Source organism: Onychostruthus taczanowskii, unplaced genomic scaffold (genome assembly GCF_017590055.1).
Source record: "Onychostruthus taczanowskii isolate IOZ18803 unplaced genomic scaffold, ASM1759005v1 scaffold24, whole genome shotgun sequence".
Taxonomy (NCBI): Eukaryota; Metazoa; Chordata; class Aves; order Passeriformes; family Passeridae; genus Onychostruthus; species Onychostruthus taczanowskii.
In genome coordinates this window covers 11,198,749-11,219,788 of record NW_024499684.1, presented here as the reverse complement: position 1 = coordinate 11,219,788, position 21,040 = coordinate 11,198,749, and positions in this window count along the sequence as shown.

The following is a 21,040-nucleotide window of genomic DNA, read 5'->3' as shown; positions in this document are numbered from 1 at the left end:
TCCATATTTTCTAAGAGTAAGCAAGAAATTTGAATATTAAGATTCTGGAAAAAAAATCCCCACAGCCAGCAATAGAAACTTACCTTCAGTACAAGAATAATAACATTTATCTGGAGGAGCAGTGGCTCAGAACAGATGCTGCCAAGATGAATGATTAATGCACATTAATTGTGGTGAGAAGTTTTCAGTTTCAAGTGGTTTTGAATGTAAAAATAGGAGTTTTGATAAAAATAAAAAAAATTTCTCTTTTCAGTCAAGTGCCTTTTAAATATATTTTTGCCTTTTGAAAAACAAAAGAATTTGCATGTAAGTGACATTTTTAGTAAAAAATGGTTCACTGAGCTGCAGTTGATTTCTGACTTTTCAGATGCCAATTTTTCCCCATCCAAAAAAAGTCAAGGAAAGGGAAATGGGAAGGATACAGTCTGGGAAGAAAGCAGCTTCCAGCCAGCTCTAGCATGCTAATAATTAGACAAGGCAACCCAGAAAGACTTTTCTCTCTGACAGTATTGGTTTAAGCAACACCAACAAAGTTCCGAGGAATGAAAGCAACATCTGGTACAGGAAGTTTAGAAGTGGGCTTTGTTAATTTTCAGCTTTCAGAACTAAAAAAAACTAATGCTGGTCAGAAAAAAAAAAAAAAGTTTTAGTTGGCATTTTCTCTTTTCTGTTGATGTGCAGCGGGGGAAGGGGCTTTTTCAGTACAGACATTAAGATCTGAATATCAACCCCCAGCCATTCTCCTCATACAGATTCACCCAGAGCACTGAGTGTCAGTGTGTCCTGCCAGCTGTTGTACAGCTGTAGTACAGCTGTAACCAGCACGTGGCACTGCCTACCTGGAGAAAATCTCTAATCTCACACATGAGAAAACTGCCTCATGTATCCACAAAAGCACTGAAATTTTCATCTTGGCCTTTCCTTTTCTTTGATTTTATGTCAACAGAAGTCTTTTTCTATTAAGTGCTTCACCAGAGAGTCACACAAAATGTCACATAAGAATAACCTAAAATGCATCCTAGAGCTCCCTTAATTTGTCAGCCTCTGTTCTTAGTTCTAGCTGTTGTTTCTCAACACCCTGCTGAGATGCAACTTGTTTTCTCAAGCAGGGAATTCCTCAATTTCACCTGGCCAATGCCATTTCTTCCCCTGAGAGTAGCAAATGCTTCTTAAAAGAGGGTAAAATAGAACAAGTTTTTTGGGAAGCTAAGTAGTAACATTTTTTTTCCACTCTGCAAACTGAGCACAAGGTCAGAGAAGACATTTCTGTTTTGATTTAGGTATCAGTCCCTTCACTGGGAAGGTGTTTGGAGATTTTTATTTAAGAGGTGATTGATGCCCATACCCAATCCCAGAATCTGAAGACAATTTCCTACCATTATAACCAACTAATTCAAACCCCCAATTTCATTGAGAGTGGGGAGCATCAGTGGAAATCTCAGGCTGCCAGCTTCCCTCCAAGTAAATAATAGACTTCAGCAGGTTAACACACATTTTACTTCCATAGGCCAAACTTTGGTGGGGGAAAAGGCTGACTCTGTTGTCAGGGAAGCACAATTATTGAATTCCAAACACTTTGCCCATAATTTCCTTATTAAAGGGACTACTTCATTATTAAGGCTTTTAGACCAATTCCATCTAAGCTTTTCCTATCTGTTCACTTACAAGGCAACAGATGAGAATCAAACAGTCCACAAAGAGAGCAAAAAAAAAAAAAAAACCCAGAAAAAGGAAGAGTCACAATTGCAAATATCAATCTCCATGAAATATATCAGGTGTCATCATCAACAAGAACATCTCAACAGCCTTGACAGGAATGCAGGAAGACACTGTCCCCATTCTCAATTCAAAATTTAATCAAGACACAATGTACCATGCAAAGATTATATACAGCTGAATCTGCCAAGATACCTGGTGTGAATTGTGAACAATTAAATGAAGAAAACTTGAGTTTACTTTCGTATCAGTAGCAAGTGTTCCCTCTGTAAGGTACAAAAGCTGAAATTGCCCCAGATTTCAGATATTTTGTTTCCATAGAGACTCTTCATAGCTCTGCACAAACCACAATACTATTTCCTCAGCACAGCATGTAAAGAAAACTATTGATCAACATAAAAAAAAAAAAAAAAGATGGGGTCTCATTTAATTAGCCTAAGTCAGGAGAGCTCCCACTGGTGATTGGGCTGTATGATCCCCAGGCCTAAATTTTATATCTGAGGCAAAAAAAATATATATATATATACATATATATATATACACACACATATACATATACACACAGTAGCAGAAATTTCCAAGACCTGAGTAACTCCTCCAAAACACTGCAGGGAGAAAGTGCTCCAGAAATATCAGAGCAGGGGTTCAAGGCTGGGGAAGGAAGGCAATACCTGTGTAGAAGGTGAAGAAGCAGCAGCTGTCAGGTCAAAATGAAAGGGGATAATTTGAAGCAGAAGGATGAGGTGAATACAAAACCTAGCTCCAGTATGACCTACGTCCAGCTTATCTAAATTTATCTCCTACTAGTCCATATTTCTCCATAATCATACAGCTGGATATGTTGAAAACAGAAATCTGGGGTCTGAACAAACTACTAATTCAGAATAGGGAATGGTATCTTTATTTAGCTGACAGCACCAAGAAATCATCTTCTAGAGTAGAAAGAAATGGGCACAGCAGAAAAAAAACCCAATCAAGTTGGGAGGTGAAATCTATTCACATTTGTAATAAGGAACATTTTTGAGCAAACAGTATTTTCTGTTATTTTCCTGAGTTGCTTCCTTCCAATAACAATAAGCAAATAGTAAAGGGAACTAAGAGTGTGTTATGTCGAGCAAGCAGCATTCCTTATGGAGCAGCAGCAGCTCTGGGAAGATAATGTCATCAATCAGAGAGAGGAAACAAATATGCTTTGTCCAAAGTGTCAGCACTGGACCTTGCTTGATTTTTCAAATGAATATTTTCAAATTAAATCCTCAAAGAATTCAAGCAGGATATTTATTGCAAGCATTACTCAAAGTCTTTTGTTTCTGGAAAACAGATTTAATTAAAATAGTGAGCATCAATAAACAGATCAAGTAAATATTTTTTATTAGAATGACAGAGCCAGAAACCAAAGAAAAATAAACCTAAAAGACTCAGAGAAAGCCCTTCAAATTCCATTTTAATAATCAACTTTTACTTTCAGAGCATTCTTGCTTTTTTTTTCAGAAAGAGATGATCATTATTTGGACCCGTTTCCTGCAGAAGCACACCACAAAGAACTTGACACACGTGACCCACCTGGGCACAACTTTCTCAGTCTGAGGATGTCAGGGCCAATGCCCTGATCCAGGCTATGCCCAGAGGGGAATGTCTTGAGGGGTTACACCAATGGTTGTATGCTGGTGATCTCTGGCTGGTTTCAGGACTGCATTCCTGGTACATCAGGAGTTTAATTTAAACTTCTCTCCTATGTCTTAGCTAATATTTTGGTTAAAATTCACCACGTTACCAGCCCTAAATTGTATCAGGGGAAAGAAGAAAGGAAAAGATGAGTAAGGAGAAGAGCCAGTAACTCCTCTTTACACACCACAGCTGAGCTAGTGCTAGAGGTGCATTAAATGTGGAAGATTAATCTGATAAAAAATTTCCCTTTAGTGGAATATACATGAATAATTTGTGATATCCTCAAAGTCTCAGGGCCCTGTGTTAGGCTAGACTTCTAAAACTCTCCAAGCAAGAGGAATCAATACTCAATTTCACAAAGATTTCCGTCTCCCCTGGCTCTGCTCTTCCCCAGGGCACTGCACCTGGTCCAAGCACATCAATATTCCCATGTGCACTAAGGTGTGATTTCAGACCAGGGGCACAACAGCCCCCAGGCAGGCTGGCCTCAGGGGTGGCACAGCCTGGACCCTCACTCACCCACCTCTGCACCCCTGGGCAGGCCGGGTTTTAGGAGCTGTCACTGGGAGCATTTGGGGGCAACAACCCACTCCGCACACAGGATAAACACAGAGGCTCTGCTGTTGTTGCCTTGCCATCCCAGAGGGGACAGCAGAACCACAGGGGTAGGTGAAGGCTGATACTCATTTTCATGAACTTCCCTCAGGCAAGAGATCCTCAGTACAGAGCAGCCAGACATTCAGTGGAGTCTTTCTGACCTTTTGATTCTGCAGCTATTCAGAATAAGTAGCTCTCATATATATATATACATACACACACACACACACACAGAGCCTCCTCAACAGGAAAGATTGCCAAGTCCAGCAAATATTTAACTGCTTTTCACCCTGGACGCAATAAAGAAGTTGAACTGACATGGATTTATTTATGCTCAGAGCACACAGGTTAGGACCTGAACAGATTACAAAAACATCATCTCAAAAATACACTTTTCTTAGAATGAATCTTACTTTGATGTATTTAAGTATGTCAATTAAAAAAAATATAACTCCTGATGAAAGTTTGATTAGTCAAATTAAAGGTTTTTAATCACTGCCCATGTCTGGATACCAAGAAGAGAATACTGTAAACACAACCTGACCACACAAAGCACATGGAAAGGGCAATGGGTGGCAGGGGGATGCAAAGAAATTACCACAGCTAAAATGGCTCTAAAATAAAAATATTCTAGTGTCACAGTCACTCCTCCTAAAACCAGTGCCAGAAAAAGATGCAGCTCTTACAGCAAGAACTTTCAATAGCTCCTGAGTTTGCAGATATAACCTTATAGCTGCAGAAGAGTGTCTATATTTAAGAAACTGTGACGAAAACCACATTAATTTACTAATGGTGAGAGATCTATTAAGCTGACTTCAAAAGTCTTCCAGTTTCTAGAAGAGACTTTGAAGCCAAGTACGTTGTGAGCGAGTGGAGACCAGACTGAAAGACAACCTGCATTAACTACAGGGGGTTTCATGTGACTGACCCAACACCTTCGCTGCCAGGAGAGGAGAAGGAGACCTGGGCCCCAGAACCTTGACTAAAGCAGGTGGCATTTGCAATAATTACTTCCCAGCCCACCTTCACAATTACCTCCTAACCATGGGAACAGGAGTACATAGATGATATCTTCAAATGATACCAACTTAGCTGGTTTTAACAAGGCAGGTTTTAGCACAGGACTGGAGCACCATGTGGGCAGGGATGACACTGACTACTGAATTAACGGAAGTGGTATTTAAATTTAAAACAAAAATAGATTCATTTCGGAATAAAAACTGAGTTTTCATTAGAAGTTATAGGCTTGCAGTTGGAAATGTCTGAGGATCCCATGACAACTGAATTTCCATAATGAAGCCACAAAAAAAGGTCACTGTGCTCCCGTAGTGTTTCAGAGGAGAGCCAGCCCCTGCAAGTGCAGCAGTGCTGGGTGCAAATCACCTGCAAGGCATTTCTCCAAGGAGATGTATATGCTTCAAGCATGTTTAGGAAAGATAAACTCATTGTAGAAGTGGGCAGGAGGAAGACTCTTGGCATGATTTCAATAATGGAAATACTGCTTTAAGAGAGCTAAACACAGTGGGTTGATTTAGCCTGTCAAAATGAAGGCTGAGAGGGGATGCAAACCCTTTGCTTCAGGATTAAACAGTAGGAAGGGAAGAACTATTGGAGCTGAAAGAGAATTCTGTATGAAACCATTGCTGAATGCACATGGGCTGGAAGCCAGAATTCAGGTTTCAGCTCTCGGAGGAGCAGGACTCAGGAGTAACAAGCTCCTAACAGGACAATTGAGGAAAGAAAATTCAACCTGCCTGGTGCAGCAGCCTGCTCACTTGGCAAACAAGCTCGTGACACTTGTCTGTGTCAGCACAGAAATCTGCTCACAGGCCTCTTCAAAAGAAAATATTTGGAAAGAGTGCTAAACTTTAAGAGGACTACAAGGGGATTACTGAATTCCCCGGACAGCAATCAGCAAGTGTGGGCAGTCTTAGAAGTAATTTCCTTTTCTTTTTTTTTTTTTTTTAGCTTGCCTGAACATCCCATAAAAAGAGGAATTACTACAGTGAAAGGGAGAAATTGATTATGCATATAGTACTTTCAAATGCAGGAGGAAAACAAACTAGAAAAAATAGAGCAGAATAAATTGTTTCTGCAATCTCAGCGAGTTAGATTAAAAAAAGAAAAACCCAGGAGATAAGCAAGGTGGTTTTGTTTTGGTTTTATTATACCCAAAATTTCCACTGGTCTTTTTATACCAAAAGACACGTATAATTTTTATTTTTCTGCATAAACATGAATATACAGGGAAAACATAGTGAAATCACCCAGAGGGGAAAAAAAAAAAAAAAAAGAAGCAGGAAAGACTGTTTAGATGAAAACCCAATCAATAAAACTGCTCGGAAGAAATACTTATCTGCATCCTGTTTGAGATTGACAGGGGAGGTATTAATATTGTATGTGCTTGTCTAGTGGATAAGATAATCGAGCACCATCAAAATGCAAAGCAGTTCCTGCAACTCCTCCAGCAGAAAAAAAAAATAAATAAAAAAAAATCTCCTTTTCCATCTGAATTCCCTTTCTCCTGCAATGCCATCTAGAGGAAAGAGGGCAGAGGAAGGGAGGGCAGAGGCAGAGGGCTGGGAAGGCGGAGGGTGCTGGGTGAAGGCAAAGCTTCCCCAGCCCTGGCTGAGGAAGTGAATTCAGCTGCCCAATTTCTGGAGCCATTGGAGGCAGCACAAGCCCTGGCTCTGGCACAACAAATCCCATCTAAGCAGCGGGGACTCGGCACTGGGGTTTCCCTGACACCTTTCTAAGGAAGGCACTCTGTATTACAGGTCTCTGTCTCCTGAAGAAATCCCCATAAATTTCATCTCTTCTCCCACTATTTGCATCTGCAGACACATGAAAGGAGAATCCTCTAACATCCCAGATCTGACTGAAGGAATAAAGGGAAAACAAAACAAAGCAAAACTAGAAAAATCAGGAACTAAAATTGACAGTGAGTCACAGGCACCTCGAGGGAAACCAGCAGGATTTGGTTAGGGAAAGTTCAGAGCCCAATTTGCCCTCTCATTCACAGTGTGTCCTTGCCGGGACCTTGAATATTCCCTTCAGCTCCGTAATTCTGCTCCCATATAATTTCTTCTCAGAGGGGTTGTAAGTGTCTGTGACAGGCTCAGGCTGTGGCACACTCAGAATTCCAGCAGCAGCCACTTCTGCTCGCCCAGGGTCCCATTTTTCACCACCAGCTTCAGCCTTGTTCCATACAGCAGCAGCGACCACAGCCCCTGGCTCTCAGCTCCACAAGGACTAACACAACATCATTTTAGCAGTGCTAAAACCTCAGCAATAGCTTTGCCACATGCAATAAAGAGGATGGTTGGGAATGCATCACTTTTTTACCCTACACAGAATTTAAACAATTCCTCTCAGCTCACAGCTCTCAAATACTGCTAATGTAGATGTTTCTATCTAAGGGCTCAAGCTTTCTCCTCAGAGTTCCCCTGGCCTTTAAAAATTAATCACAGTCAAGCTGTAGGAAGAAAAAAAAAAGAAAAAGGAAAACCTTCAAAGCTTTTAGGGGATAAAACAGTTCAGAATATTTTGTTTTGACAATCACTGGCCGAATTTTTTTTTCCTGACAATTTAGAGGATATTTTTAAGCCAAAAAATTGATGAAATTAACAGCAAATAAGACCTTGTTAAGAAATCTTGGTTATTTAATTAATAGGGATGAGCAAAAGAAAAAAAAATGATGTTATTCGGGTCTGGACACTGCCTGATTTTTTTCGGTGGTATAGGAGCTTTAAAGGACCTTTTAAGCAGCATGCAGTTTAAGTAAATTTTAAGCTAATTTTTTTTATAGCAAAAAGTTAAAGGAAAGACAACTTCCTCTAGTCAAGGGACGGGGAAAGAGTGAGAGCTCTGAACACCCTGCTGAAACACAGATCTTTGTGACTGATAAATCTTCATTCTGAATGAAATCTATTGTTCAAAGCTGGGCTTGCAGACAGCTTAAAAGCAGGGAAGTTTTACCTTGTGTTCAAGGACAAGCATTATCCAGACATCAAGAACTGAGGGAATGAACAGCCCTGGTACAGCACACCCAGAGAGCAGGAGACTCCTGGGGCCTGAGGATGGCTATTTAAAAAAACAATTCATACTTTCTGTCAGTTAAAATATTTTACAAATGTTTTGGTGGAATGCATCAGTCACCTTAAAGAAAGCAGCCTCCTGAGCTCTGCTCCATGGCCACACCCAGGCACACAGAGGTACTGGGGGTGTGTGCTATTAAAACTGAGAACTGGGTATAGAAATACCTTTATAAACAAGACCTCAGCCTGTTGGGAAGTCTTGGTCTCTGCCAAAAGTGTGACAATCCAATGCCCAAGCTGTACGTGGGGAAGACCAGTTTGTATTTCAAAAGGTGAAAATGGCAACTGAGTTATCTCTAGTTTTCAAGAACAGTGATCAGAATCTTTTAGTAACAGTCACGAAAATAACAGTTCCTTGTTTCTCCTCTTCCATGTGAAACTTCAAACCATTCAGTTTATCAGTGCTGAAGGGTTCTGTACCTGCTGATTTTGAGCACTAACAAATACTATTTCCAAATCTTTCTTACAACAATCTCTAGAAACACTTCTCTCTCTTAACATGGAATTTCAACAGTTCTTAAAGAAATAGCCACCAAGAATTTGAAAAACATATGGTGAGAAAGACTAGTCAACACCCTCTAATTTCTAAACTCATAGATTAGTTGCTGGGTCACTTCCACTTCCCCTCTGAGCACAAAACAGGAACACTTCGATGTCTCTCCTTGAGCATTCAGCCTTTACTGACCAAGTAAGTCAGAGGATGAACACATGCACACCCCATAACCTTCCAGACAAGCAAGCTCCACCATGGGCTGGATGCAGCAGCAGGGATGATGGTGCAGTGGTTGTGTGCTGACACCAGATCATGTCTAAGAGCACAAATTCCTATTCCAGCAGGCCTAATTATATAATTTTTCTTTTCTCACACAGGCACCTCTATTTCCTCCTATTTATCTCTCTACCTTAGTGTATTAGTGGTAAAAAAACCCAGGGAATTCAAATAGACTCCTGGGCCTCAGCAGCTTTGGTAACCCCTTACCAGTTTGTAGGATGCTTTCCCCCTGCTCTCAGCTTGACAACATGCATGTCCCTTACCTCCCCATCAAGAAAACCCAAAATCCTTTCACCCTCTGCCTCGAAGCCAGTTTGAACCAGAGGCAAAGAAACAGGCATCAGGACATCTCTAAGTGCAGTATAAAGACAGATAAATCTTCTTTCATGAAGCAGCTCCTCTGCTGCACAAACGACACTGTGAGCTCTCCCAGCAAATCCTCTCCTCCACAGCAGAAATCATCTCCTCAGCTGCTACCCCAGGGACAGCGGAGGGTAAGTTCTATAATTATATTACAAAACTCATAATTTTTTTTTTTAAAAAAACCAAAACAGCATAAAACAGATAATTAATTTACAAAGAGAAATAAATGCTGCCTTATCCCTAAATAGCCCAAGCTCATGAAAGGGAACAGCATATTTGTTGTCTGCCACATGAATGGCTCTGACCAGCAGCTGCACACAGGCAGAGGATTTTAAATCTACTGGGACCCGGTCCTGTAGCAGCAGTTCACTCAGGTATGCACCACAAACTAGTGTTGACAGCACTGTGGAGCCCTGAATATTTAGTACCACCAGCACACTATAGTGCACCATTCCCAGAGTGAGCTGAGGTCCTGTTTTAATTTGTTCTGTCTCTGTGTACACAACAAAGCTACTGCTTAAAGGGGATAAAATTGGTTCTGAGTTTTATCCTTTGTTGAGTGGTTCTCTATCAGAGAATTTCAAATTTTAGACTATACATGACATGGTTTTAAAATCTGTTCTTGAAACTTGTCTTTATCCATTGCTAAACTAGGGAAAGATGGGGTCTGTGAGCCCTGGGGCCTTGAGATGGATTCAGAAGAAACATGTTGTCCAGGAGGAGAAAGCAGAAGCTCAGCTGCAAGGGCTGGGAGCAGGTTTGCTGCTGGTTCTCTGCCAGCTGGGCAGTGGCCCCAGGGACAAGAAGCACGCCCATGCCAGCAGGCACCATCTCCTCCTGAGCAGAAAAAAGATTAGAGAGATGTCTTGGCTCTGGGGACACTGGACTTTTTAATGCTAATCCTTTATCTAGCAGCAAAGGAAAAAGCTGCATTCCTTCACTGGAAGCAAGAGGGACAGCAAAGAAACATCAGATAAATGATACCCAACACTACACTTAATGCATCCCTCCACAGAGATGGCTACACCAAAAGATGTCCATGTACTAACCTTGATTGAGAGGTTATGAGGTTATTTGTGCCCAATGTGCTAAAAAAAAAAAAAAAAAAAAAAAAGAAGTCAAGAACAAATCATCCTGTTGGGCTGCCAGCATCAGAGCATGCCTTGGATTTTGACTGAGCCAGGACAGAAGCAAGAAGGCAGTGTAAGTAATTCAGAGCACAACTTCCTTTTGCAAAGTTGCTTTAAAAAAATTAAAGGTCACAGTATTGTCCTAAGGAAAAAGTTTCTTGTAGCTTGTGCTCTGTTTTTATTCCATGAGCCTCTAGGCATGAGATTTCTCTGGTGGCTCAGGCTTTGCTCAGTACAGATCCAGTTTCTAAACAATTTCCAAAGTAAGTTGGGGGGAAAAATTAGCTTTGAAATATTTTGTAACCCATCCTTTAATAACTGATGGGGAAAAAAGGTGCTTTGTAGGGCATAATTCTCTCTGCAAATCCTTGTCTAGGCAATCCTTGATGGCAAAAAATATTGAATGAGACTTTGCAAAGTGACTATAAGAGAGGACAGGGTATCAAAAGTCACAGGTTCAGGGATTTCTTGCCAGGCATTAGCACTCTATTGTAAGGTCCTCTGGGGAAATCTCAGCATGTTTTGCAAGATTTCCATTTCATCTTCAAAATGCTTTCCAATCCCCACAGCATGCTAGGTTAGAAAGCGAAACACTTGCATTTTAGCAGTGGAAGAGATGAAGCCAAGTGAGAAGAGCCACTTATTTAAGAACCCTTAAGAAAAAAAAAAAATAAGAAAGAAAATCCAGGCAGTTTTCTCTTGAAGGTTGATGGCTCAGCAACACTGTCCTGGGTGGATATCACTGTAAATCTTCCTTGGGGCTACTTTTTACATCAGCCAATATCCCAGAACCAAGGAACAGCAGCTGATGTAGCTGTACTGTTAAATTACTGGGGTTCATAGTGATGTGACTGGATGGTAGCAGGGCAAAGGAAGTCCTGGTTTTGTCTCCTCAGTGCCTAGGGCTTCGTGCAGTCCTTGGGAAATGGGGGGTCAGTGCAAACACATAAATTGCTGCTCACCAGCTACTGCAGAGGAGCCACAGGGCACGCAGCTAAGGAATTTGTTATTTGGTGATACATTAAAAACCCCAATCAAGCCCCACCAGCACCAAACACTGCGGTTCAGTGCAACTCCATCTTCCCCAGCCCCATAGGGACCCTGGAGCAGCAGCTCAGATCCAATGTGCTTGAGCTCTGCTACTTTTAAAGAATGTGTTAAAACCAGCCAAACCAAGCCAGGGTGGTTGTTTTCCACGGGCACAAAATTTAAATGCAAGTGGCTAGAAAAGTGTCATTGTAATGCCTTTGCAAACAGTCCCCAAGGCTGATTTGTCACACAATGCTGGTCTAAAAGCAACCTCTATTGAGAAGAGTTATTCCTTAGGGATTGCCATAAAAATCTTTTTGTGATCTCTGATTCAGTGTGCTTTTAATCCCATAGGGATGTCTGTCATTTTGGGGCCTTATAATGGGTGAGAGGAGAGCCTATACTCTGTCTTTAGAGGGGAGAAAATACCAAAACAAACTACCAAATACCAAACCCCAAGACTGCAATTCACTCAGGAAGGTTTATACTTTAACATTCTACTTCACTGTGCTTCATTGTCATTGAGAAGAATGTTATGAACGTTTCCCTCAAACACCTCTTTCTAATAATGATTGTTCTGGAGACAAAACACATTTTGTTGTGGTCATAACATAGCAGACTGTTTCACCTCCCCATCCCTCAAAGCTTCCAAGCCACACTGGGCATTCATTTGTAAGGAAGGGCAGCATGTCCTTGAGCACAAAGAAAAAGCAGCGTGCAAATAAATAAAGCAGATGCAATATAGCTCCTATTCCAGGTAAAAGGCAGCAGCTGGTCATTCACACAGGGGATTCTCCTTCATTTTAGGGCTGCCTGAAACATTTGAAGACACAATTGATGCTTCTCCTTTAGCTTTTTAGTTTAGAAGAGGGATATGCTTTGGAAGCAAATCTCCCCACCCCCATCCTTCCCTACCCCACTGTGTTATGCATCATAGAGCAGTCTCTAAATGCAAGAAGTGCTTCACTTCCAGATCAAACCAGATTGCAAGATGCTCTCCAGGTACACACCCACGTGCTTCACCTGCTCACAGGTGTGCAATCCCTGGGGCCAGGTCAGAGCTATCTCAACACAGCTGCTGTACTACATGCTATGAAACACATGGGGAGAAGATTTCAGCTCCTGTGAGATTGGAAAACCCCCCTGAGCAAGTGGTGGAATTCCTATCTACCTACAGACACTTAGAGATCTGGAGATCACTCCCCCAAGCAATCTGGTCAGAGTTAAATTCCATTCAAGTATATTCTTGAAGACTTGGGATAAGGAAAACACACTCATATCTTACATGTGCATCACAGTCCTGTGAAACACAAGCCTAGTGAGGTCACAGCTCATGCCACTTATTTTAAAAACTTTCAGTCTGTGTCTGTCCCATAGCTGTATACTGGGGTATAAGAAAAGTTTTATACATGAAGGAATGGGAACTAAATTCTTCTGACTAGAGGCAACAGGACAAAACCCTTAAAATTACTGTTTATTATCAACAATCTCCACTATTAGGACAAATTGCCTATTAGAAGAGCCATATATACACAGGGTTTTATCACTTAGTGATGTTGCACTCTGAGACTGTAGTGGTTTTGTCCTTATTAAGGGGATATAAGAGAGTTTTAGGGCATGTCCTGCTGTTCAAACTAAAGAGTTAATGGTTTGCAATAAGCTGCCATTACTAGGAGCTGAAGCTGAGGTCTTTCTCTGCAGGACACCTCTCAATGAGGCTGTATCTAGACTGAGCCTTTGGGATAAGTGATCTTAAACCTGCTGACTCCTGGGAAAGCTGGGGACATTCACCTTTGTCACTTTGCAAGATGCCTTCACTTGTGCAGTGGGTGTGATTGCACTGAGAGTTCCCTGTCTGGGTTCTTCATGCAAAGCCTTTCTGAACCAGTCATTTCATGCCTGATCAAAAAAAAAATAGCTCAGGAACAGATTCACCAACAGAATACCCAGGAAAGTGAGGATGGAGGACAGCACATCATCAGTGCTCAGTGGAGTACACACCACGTCTCTCCATCTCTCACCACGAGGGCAGGAGCAGCCTGACTCCCTGGGTGCTCAGCTGAAAGATCCAGAAACAATTTCAAGTCCCCATCTCCTGAGCTGTTCACGAGGAGTTTGTCTTTGAAGTAAAAATACTCAAGATGCCACCAATCTAAAGTTCAAAAGCAATCAAACACTCATTGTTGGCTTGACTCAAGAAAGGACATTATCTCTGAAGTATTCAGAAAAAAAAATAATGGAAAAAAAATCAAGTAACCACCCTCAGGCTGGGCTATGAAAGTCACAAGTTAGCTCAGCCTAAGGGTGGCACATATAACAAAATTAGACTTTTTCCTGTGATATAATTCAGATAGCCTTAATGGATTTTTTTGCCCTTTTTAAACAGCTGCAGCAAAGTAACTTACAATTATCATATCTTCAATTAAACACGCTGTGGGGCTTTTGGGGGACCTAGCATGAAAATGTTGCCTGGGAAAAAAAATTACAAGCTGCTAAGAGTTAGTGGTAAGTTAATTGAGTGAAGATTGCCAGATTGCAACAAACTGGCATGGGATTCACAGACCCTCTTCTCTAGATAAAGTGCTTTGACTCACGATGAAGGCAGCACACAGGAGAAGGAATGAAAAGCTGCTGTATCTGGAGAGTTCTTGTCATGTGAGGAGCTGTCAAAGGAGCCAGTGCTCTTGATCTCCTGTTATATTTAGTAGAGGAAGTTATGTCCTGAATAAAAAGCATATATGGTAGGAGAAAGTAAAATGGAAGAGTTTTGTGCAGTCAAAAAGGAATTCCTGACCAGTTCCTGCCCCCTCAGTGGCAACACTGATGTCAATGCTTAAGCAGATAGAAATGTCTTTAATGATCAGTCTCTACAAGGCTCTCTGTTTATAAACCACCCCAGCTCAGCTAATCCAATGAAAATGGCTGAATGCATTTCGGGGGACTGCACTCAGTCATCAACCCTTTCAAGCCATAGCTGTCTCCCAAAGGCAGCAGTTTACCAATAAATAGAGCAGCAAAATGCTCACAAAATCTGCACATTAAAGAAACTATCCTGCTTAAGACTGGACTACTACCATGCCCAAATTCACCCTTGAGAATCCCAGTATGAAGAATCCCAGCTCCGTTTTCTCTTAGATCTTCAATTTCCACTTTTTCTTACTTCCTCCCACTGAAGCAATTGAAACATTAATTAATTTAATTCAGCTTTGGGCTCCTCGTGATATTTGTGAGCTTGCAGGGTAGGGGGCTCCCTGTATGCTCTGCAAGGCAGCCCCTTCCACCCTGGGCACAAGGTGGAAAAGTGGCCTCCAGCACTGCCTCCTCCTCCTCCCAGAGCCACCTGCAGGGGCACAGGCAGCAGGAGCAGCTCCTGTTGGGCACGTGCTGCACACGGGGTGTGTTAAATCTGCCTCACACCTCAGAGCAAACCATCCCTGCAGAGCATTTGTGGGCACAGGATTTATGCCAATGCGGGTCCGTGCCCAGGGCTGTGCCCCACCACCCCATTACCCCTGAAAACACTGAGGGTTCTTGAATGCTGTGCAGTTGCTCAGCAAAAGCGTTCAGTTTTAATGAAAATCTAAGGAGGAGAGAAAGGTATAAACCTGTCAAACAAACAAACTGGTTATCTCAGGGATCTAGCCAAAAGGAACAAGCCTATTAAAGGAATCGTTTTCTGCACCAATATGTCACTGCACTATACTCTGTGCATAATAATTACTTAAATCCAGCCATTCCATGCATTATTAATAAGACCAGCCAACCTCAAGTCCCCATGCAGCCTTAAAGCAGATATATTAAATATTCCCAACAGGAAACAGGCAGCCATCCATTATCAGCAATAGACTACACAGTTAAGTCAATGCCTCTTTCAAGAGGGTTTTGTTCTGGTGTAATCAACAAGGCTGCTCTTCCCCATCCTCCAAACTGCCTTTCCTGTCAAACCTGAGCAGCGTTTCCTCATTTCTCTATGAAACATGAGGGATTACCCTTTATTGGGAGCAACAAAATCTTGTGTAGATAATAAATGTTCCAGGAGCAGAGAAGCATCCTAAGCAAGTTGACAGCAGAAAAACAAGAGGTAGTGGGTATCCAAGGCTAAAGAATCAAGGATGGGAGAAGAGGGAGAAAGAGTAACACTATTCCTGCTGCTGAGGGCAGTGGAGACCTTTGTCCACTGTTCATGCACCTGCCTTGGCTATAACTTGTTATCATACACAGGCAAGTGCCAATCTACTGGCCTATAATTCAGCATTATTCAGATTTGGGCAACTTTGATTCTTGCCCCTCCTGAATTGTCTCTCTACTCTTCTAATCAGTCTTTCAAAGTGCTTCTGTGCAGTTGTGGAGTACTGGTTTTGTACAAGGCCACCCCACTAGCAAAATGCTGGATTTCCACAAGAGGGATGGAATGTCCTCATGGAGGGGCATGGAGCAGAGCACGTTGTGGAGAGGAGAATTGCTTTCTCACGAGAGGATCTGGATCACAACACACACAGAATCACACAGTTTTTACATTATAATACATGACTGTAAATATTGCAAATCATAGTGCTTCTTGCATACTCCTGGGCCCTACCCTCTTTGCAATTTCCCTATATTCTGTAGCCTCCCATGAAAGGTGTGATTATGGAGTGATTCAAAATAGCAGGCCTGGAAGTTTTAACGCTTCAGCAGCAAGCCAAGGAAATGCCCACAAATTATATGTTAGGAAAGTATTTGCTATGAAAACGTTTGGCTAGAGATTTACAAGGCATGAGCAGTGACAGAAATGTGAAAATTCCTTCCTTAAAATAAAAAAGGACATGAGAAAAAGGAGGAAAAGTCTAAATAGTAATGGCATGGTATTTAAAAATATATAAATTTCACTAGAGAGTACAAGGAGCAGCAAGAACAAGAAACACAGGAAAGATTTGTGTGCTGGAGAGGGACTTTTCCAGCCTGGCTGGACCAGCTGCATCAGAGGAGCAGCACAGTGAGGCACATGGGCACCATGGTTTTTGTCTAACGGGTACAACACACCCCAAAGAAAAAGACATCAAGTCAGCTGGTTGTGCAGGCAGCCCCCCAGGCTCCTGGCTGTTGCTGGGTAGCCTGGAGAATCTGACATTTCTTATCAGAAGAAATGAGCCTGAAAGGTTCCTGGCTGGCGAGGGGAGGCAGCGCAAGCGGATGAGCGCGTTCTCCGTAACATATGTCTTGTTGGAGGAGAGGGACACCTAATGCAAGAGTTATCAATACCTGCATGTCTACTTCCAATTAGATAAAAGTTAATTAGCTCCAGCTCCAGTCCTTCCTTTGTGTTGATAAGCTCTCAGAATTTTTTTTATCAGTCTGTAAGTGGCTGGCAAAAATCTAGTCCCGAAATCAGGCCGGTTTAGAATGTGGAGCCATTCCCACAGTGACACCCTTCACAGAACAGCTATCTTGAACTCCTACTATCATATTTTTAATTTACAGCAGAAAATATAATTTTCTGAATTCCTCTCCTGCAGCATGACAAATACCCCATTGCAATATTATAAGGGGGGCAGAGGGGTGGGGGAAGCAATCCAAACCAGGCTGTTTTCAATACAACAATTCTAAAGAAGCTATTAGCAGATTACCCAAGCAATATATTACTGCTGAACCAAAGATGTGTTAGAAAACACTGAGTCATGCTACTGAATTAATGAAATTAGCTTGAAATTATAAATTTTCAACTGAACTCAAGCAGTTTGGGCTCTTCATCAGCTGCTGTAGTCTTCCATACCCTTAGACCATGTTATTCATGTTTTAGTCTTGTTCAAAAGGGGTAAAACTGGAAAACTGGGGAGGGGAGGTGGGAGGTGTCACAGAAGTTTTGGAAAAGTAAAACAGCAGGTATCACAGGAACATTAAAAGCCACAAGCTGTCCTCACCCAAGGCAATTCCTGTCCAAAGATTTGCTTTTTGAGGGGTCTTCATTGAAATTGTCACAGATGGCAGGTACTTAACCTGCAGAGGGTTTAGAAAGTTACTTCCTAGGGGATATAGTGAAAAATTAGACATTTCAAGGTAACAGCTACTTACACAACCAAAATGAGCCAGTTTGCAAGCATTGCCAGGTTTACTGCAGGGACCTTAAATCTTGTAAGTTAACCTTATTTTTCAAAGTGTATTTTTAAAACCCAAGAGAGTAGACAAAGAGAAAACAACAACAAAACAAAAATCCTATTCTGGTTCTGCTTTTATTTCTGTGGTTTGTTAGACACTGTGGGAGCAGAGAGAGATAAGATAAGCCTGTCTCAAAGCCTCCTCTTTCTTAAGTTTATATCCAACTGGACCTGCAGCTTATCATTCTGTCATTTAACTCCCTCTCTATTAAATAAAAAGGAAAGATGAGGGAAGAATTTGTCTGGCTGACCCTCAAACTCTTTGCTGAGAGGAATGTGGCACAGGCAGTAAGAAGAGTTGTTGGAGGGAGCACTGTGAGCTGATCTACTTATCCAAGGTAGCCAAATCTTTGGAGGCTGAGGAGCAGGCTGGTTATCACCAGAGAGCAGCCCCAAATAGCTTTGTTCCTTTGCCTGCCTTTCTTTCAGCTCCTGTTTGAGAGCCCAGAGCCCCTGTCAATGCACAAATGACAATGCACATTTTTGTTTTGATGATTACCACGATCCTGCTATCTCAACATGAAGAAAAGACATTTCAGTCTTTGAGGCTGTCTTATTCTTGTCCAGAACTGAGGTTTTGAACACATAGAATGCCACTGCCTGTGTACAGAAGAAACCAGCCTTTTGGGAATGTTTCCCTGTATTTTGCTATCCCAACAGCCCTCTTGGCTAAATTTCAGACATTTCTGGAGAGACTTTGGCACAAAGGCAGAGCCTGTTCTAAGAACAGCTTTCTCCTGAAATGCATCAGCCTTTTCTAGCACAGCTCAGTATTTGCACCATAAATTAAAGTCTATCCCCTTGCCCCTGTCCCTGCTCAAACAGGAAAAGAAACAACCTCACCCTGGGTGTGGGCTCTGCGCAGAATCTGTTCTTTGCCATTTCAGAGTAAAAACAGCAGGGAAGGTGGTGAACCGGATACAGGATGGGAAAAAGACTGAATTCTTTCTGACTGATTCCCAGTCAGGAATTCTGTTTTTAAGAGGAAGTCTTGAGATAAAGATCCTACTTCTTTGCCATGAACCTGGCAGAAATATACAAAAATTAAACTCAGTGACAGAGGATACAAAACCAAATGAAAATTGGGCAGAGAACCATTAACCTTCGCGTACCCCTGCGATTAATGCATTGCAGAGCTAGTGGGCAGTATCTGCTCCCACAGCATTTGGGGATGGACACAAACAAGGGAACACATTTGGGCTGCCCTTTTGTTCAGTGGCAAAGGATGGATTTTTTCCAACGTGCATCCTCACTCTTAAATAATTCATGTCATCCCCAGAAGCAGCAGTTTGCTGCAGACATACTTTAGAGCTCCAGGACTTATCCAGAGCCACACACAGTAGTGCAGAACCATGGAATCATTTCTCTTGGAAAATACCTCTGAGATCATCAAGCCCAACTGTTAACCCAGCACTGCCAAGAAAGTCACACTCCAGACTCGAGTCCCATTTTCTCAAAGGGCTGAATGAGGAAGCCATCCTTTTTGGGCACTGACACCAGCTCTATCTCTAGTACACCTGGTGGAATTTGCCTGCCTTTCTTCTTTCCCTGCTTTATGTTTTATTCCTCCCACAGTTATTTGGTTTCTGCATGAATCTAGTGACTGCTGGCAAAGGTGTGTGAGACTGAATCCCTTTCAGGAAGAGGGATGCTGGCATGGAGTACTGCATGTCTTCTGAAAGGGAGTTCTGGCAGTGCAGGGTCATTGCAACCAATTACACCATTCAATTCTTCACCCATCCTGCCCTTAACAACAAAATGGAGACTGGTTTCATCCTCCCACAGTCTCTTTTTCCACTTAAGTTTTTTCAGAGGCAAAATGCATAGAGCATCCCTGCATTATAAAAGTCTTTCTTTGTGCTGTGCATACTGAGCTGCTCAAGTTATTGTGGGGTTTCACCTAATCCAAATCACTGAGGCACAGTCTGGGAAATAGTAAATGAGGCTGACAAAGAAGCAAGAAAAATACTGTCCAGGGGAAACATTGGCTGCAGCTTAACTTTTCTAATTTCTCTTTTCATCTTGATGGGAGCAGTGGGAAACTGGAGGTTCTTGTTTCTCACACCCTCTCCAATTATAGCAATTTTTCACACAGCACCTGTAAAAGTCTCAGGGATGTACTATCAGAAAAATCAAGCAAAGATGAGGACAACAGTTCCAGAAGTAATCTCAGGTGAAAATTAGTATTGTAGCAGCAGAAAATAAAGCAACAGACATTTTAGTCACAGTATTCAAGTACAGGATTTCTCACTAAATAACTGTTCAAAAATCACAATATGCCATCTGAAAAAAGCACAGGACAAGTGTCCAGAGGCATGAAAGCACACAGCAAATCCTGGTGTTAGAGGAGAGAAAGCTTCAAGTCCATCATGGCAGGACACAGACTGGGAGCAGGGGCTGTGGGGGCTTCAGCCTGGAGGTTTTGAGCCATGTTCCTGCTTCTGGAGCACACTCCAGCCCCTCTCCTTCCCTCGTTTCTTTTCACAGCAGTGGAGGAGATAGCCCAAGCCAACAACCAAGCACCTCATGGCTCCTGTACACTGCACACAGCCAACCAATGCAAGGTGCTACAGAGCCACGTGCTCTACCTATCCTGGCATTAAAGACAACTTCCACGCAGAAACTTCTCTGCAATTCCCAGGTTAAACCTATTCCAGACCTTATACTCATACTGTCCCCTGGTGCAAAGCACTTTTTTTTTTCTTGCCCACCAAATACAATCACCCACTGTTTGACCTTTTTACTTCAGTCTCGCTGCATTTCAGTGCCCTCTATCCCTCTCTGCCCCTCGCCCATTTGAACAACTGGTAGATGGAGAAAGAAGGTTGGTTGGGATTTTTGCACACATCCTAGAGCACCTCTGAGGATTGCCTCTTACCTTTGGCTGACTGACTTCAGCTGCAGGAGGACAGGCTGGCTACAGAGGACAGATCCCACCAGTGGAGATGCAGTGTGCCAAAATAGATCTGTGCAACAACCCCACCAACCACCTCCAAAGCACAGCAGGACTAAGTTTTGTGAGGAGAAATAAGCTGCCATCCAGGGACCCACCAATCCCAGCACTGCAAACAAAAAGGAGGCACAGCCATGTGCATCAACAGCCCAACACATCTCTAAAAGAGACATGATTCTACTTCTTTGTTTTTTTTTTTCTTACAAGTGTCCCTAGCCTTTCAATTAAGGCCTTTAAATGAAATTAACTATTTTCTAAAGCCAGATCTGCAGATCTGCTGGACTGTAGCAGTTAGAAAGGCCTGGAAGCAGAGCAAGGATGGTTGGTGCAGGTTGCAGCCAGTTTTCTCAGCTTCATTGTGCAGGAGTAGTCCAGGGCAAAGGAAAGAGGTCAGCACACAGGGATGGATGTAGAAGAGGTGATGCAAACCTGTTTAGCAGCTACACAGATTCTCAACACCAGCTTGTCTGCTGACCTTCACCTTAAGGGAGCCACGATCTGTGCTCCCTCTCACTGCAGACAGATGAAGGGTGGGGTTTCTGTTTTTTCAGGTACAACTTTGAGTAATTTTAAGTTTGCTT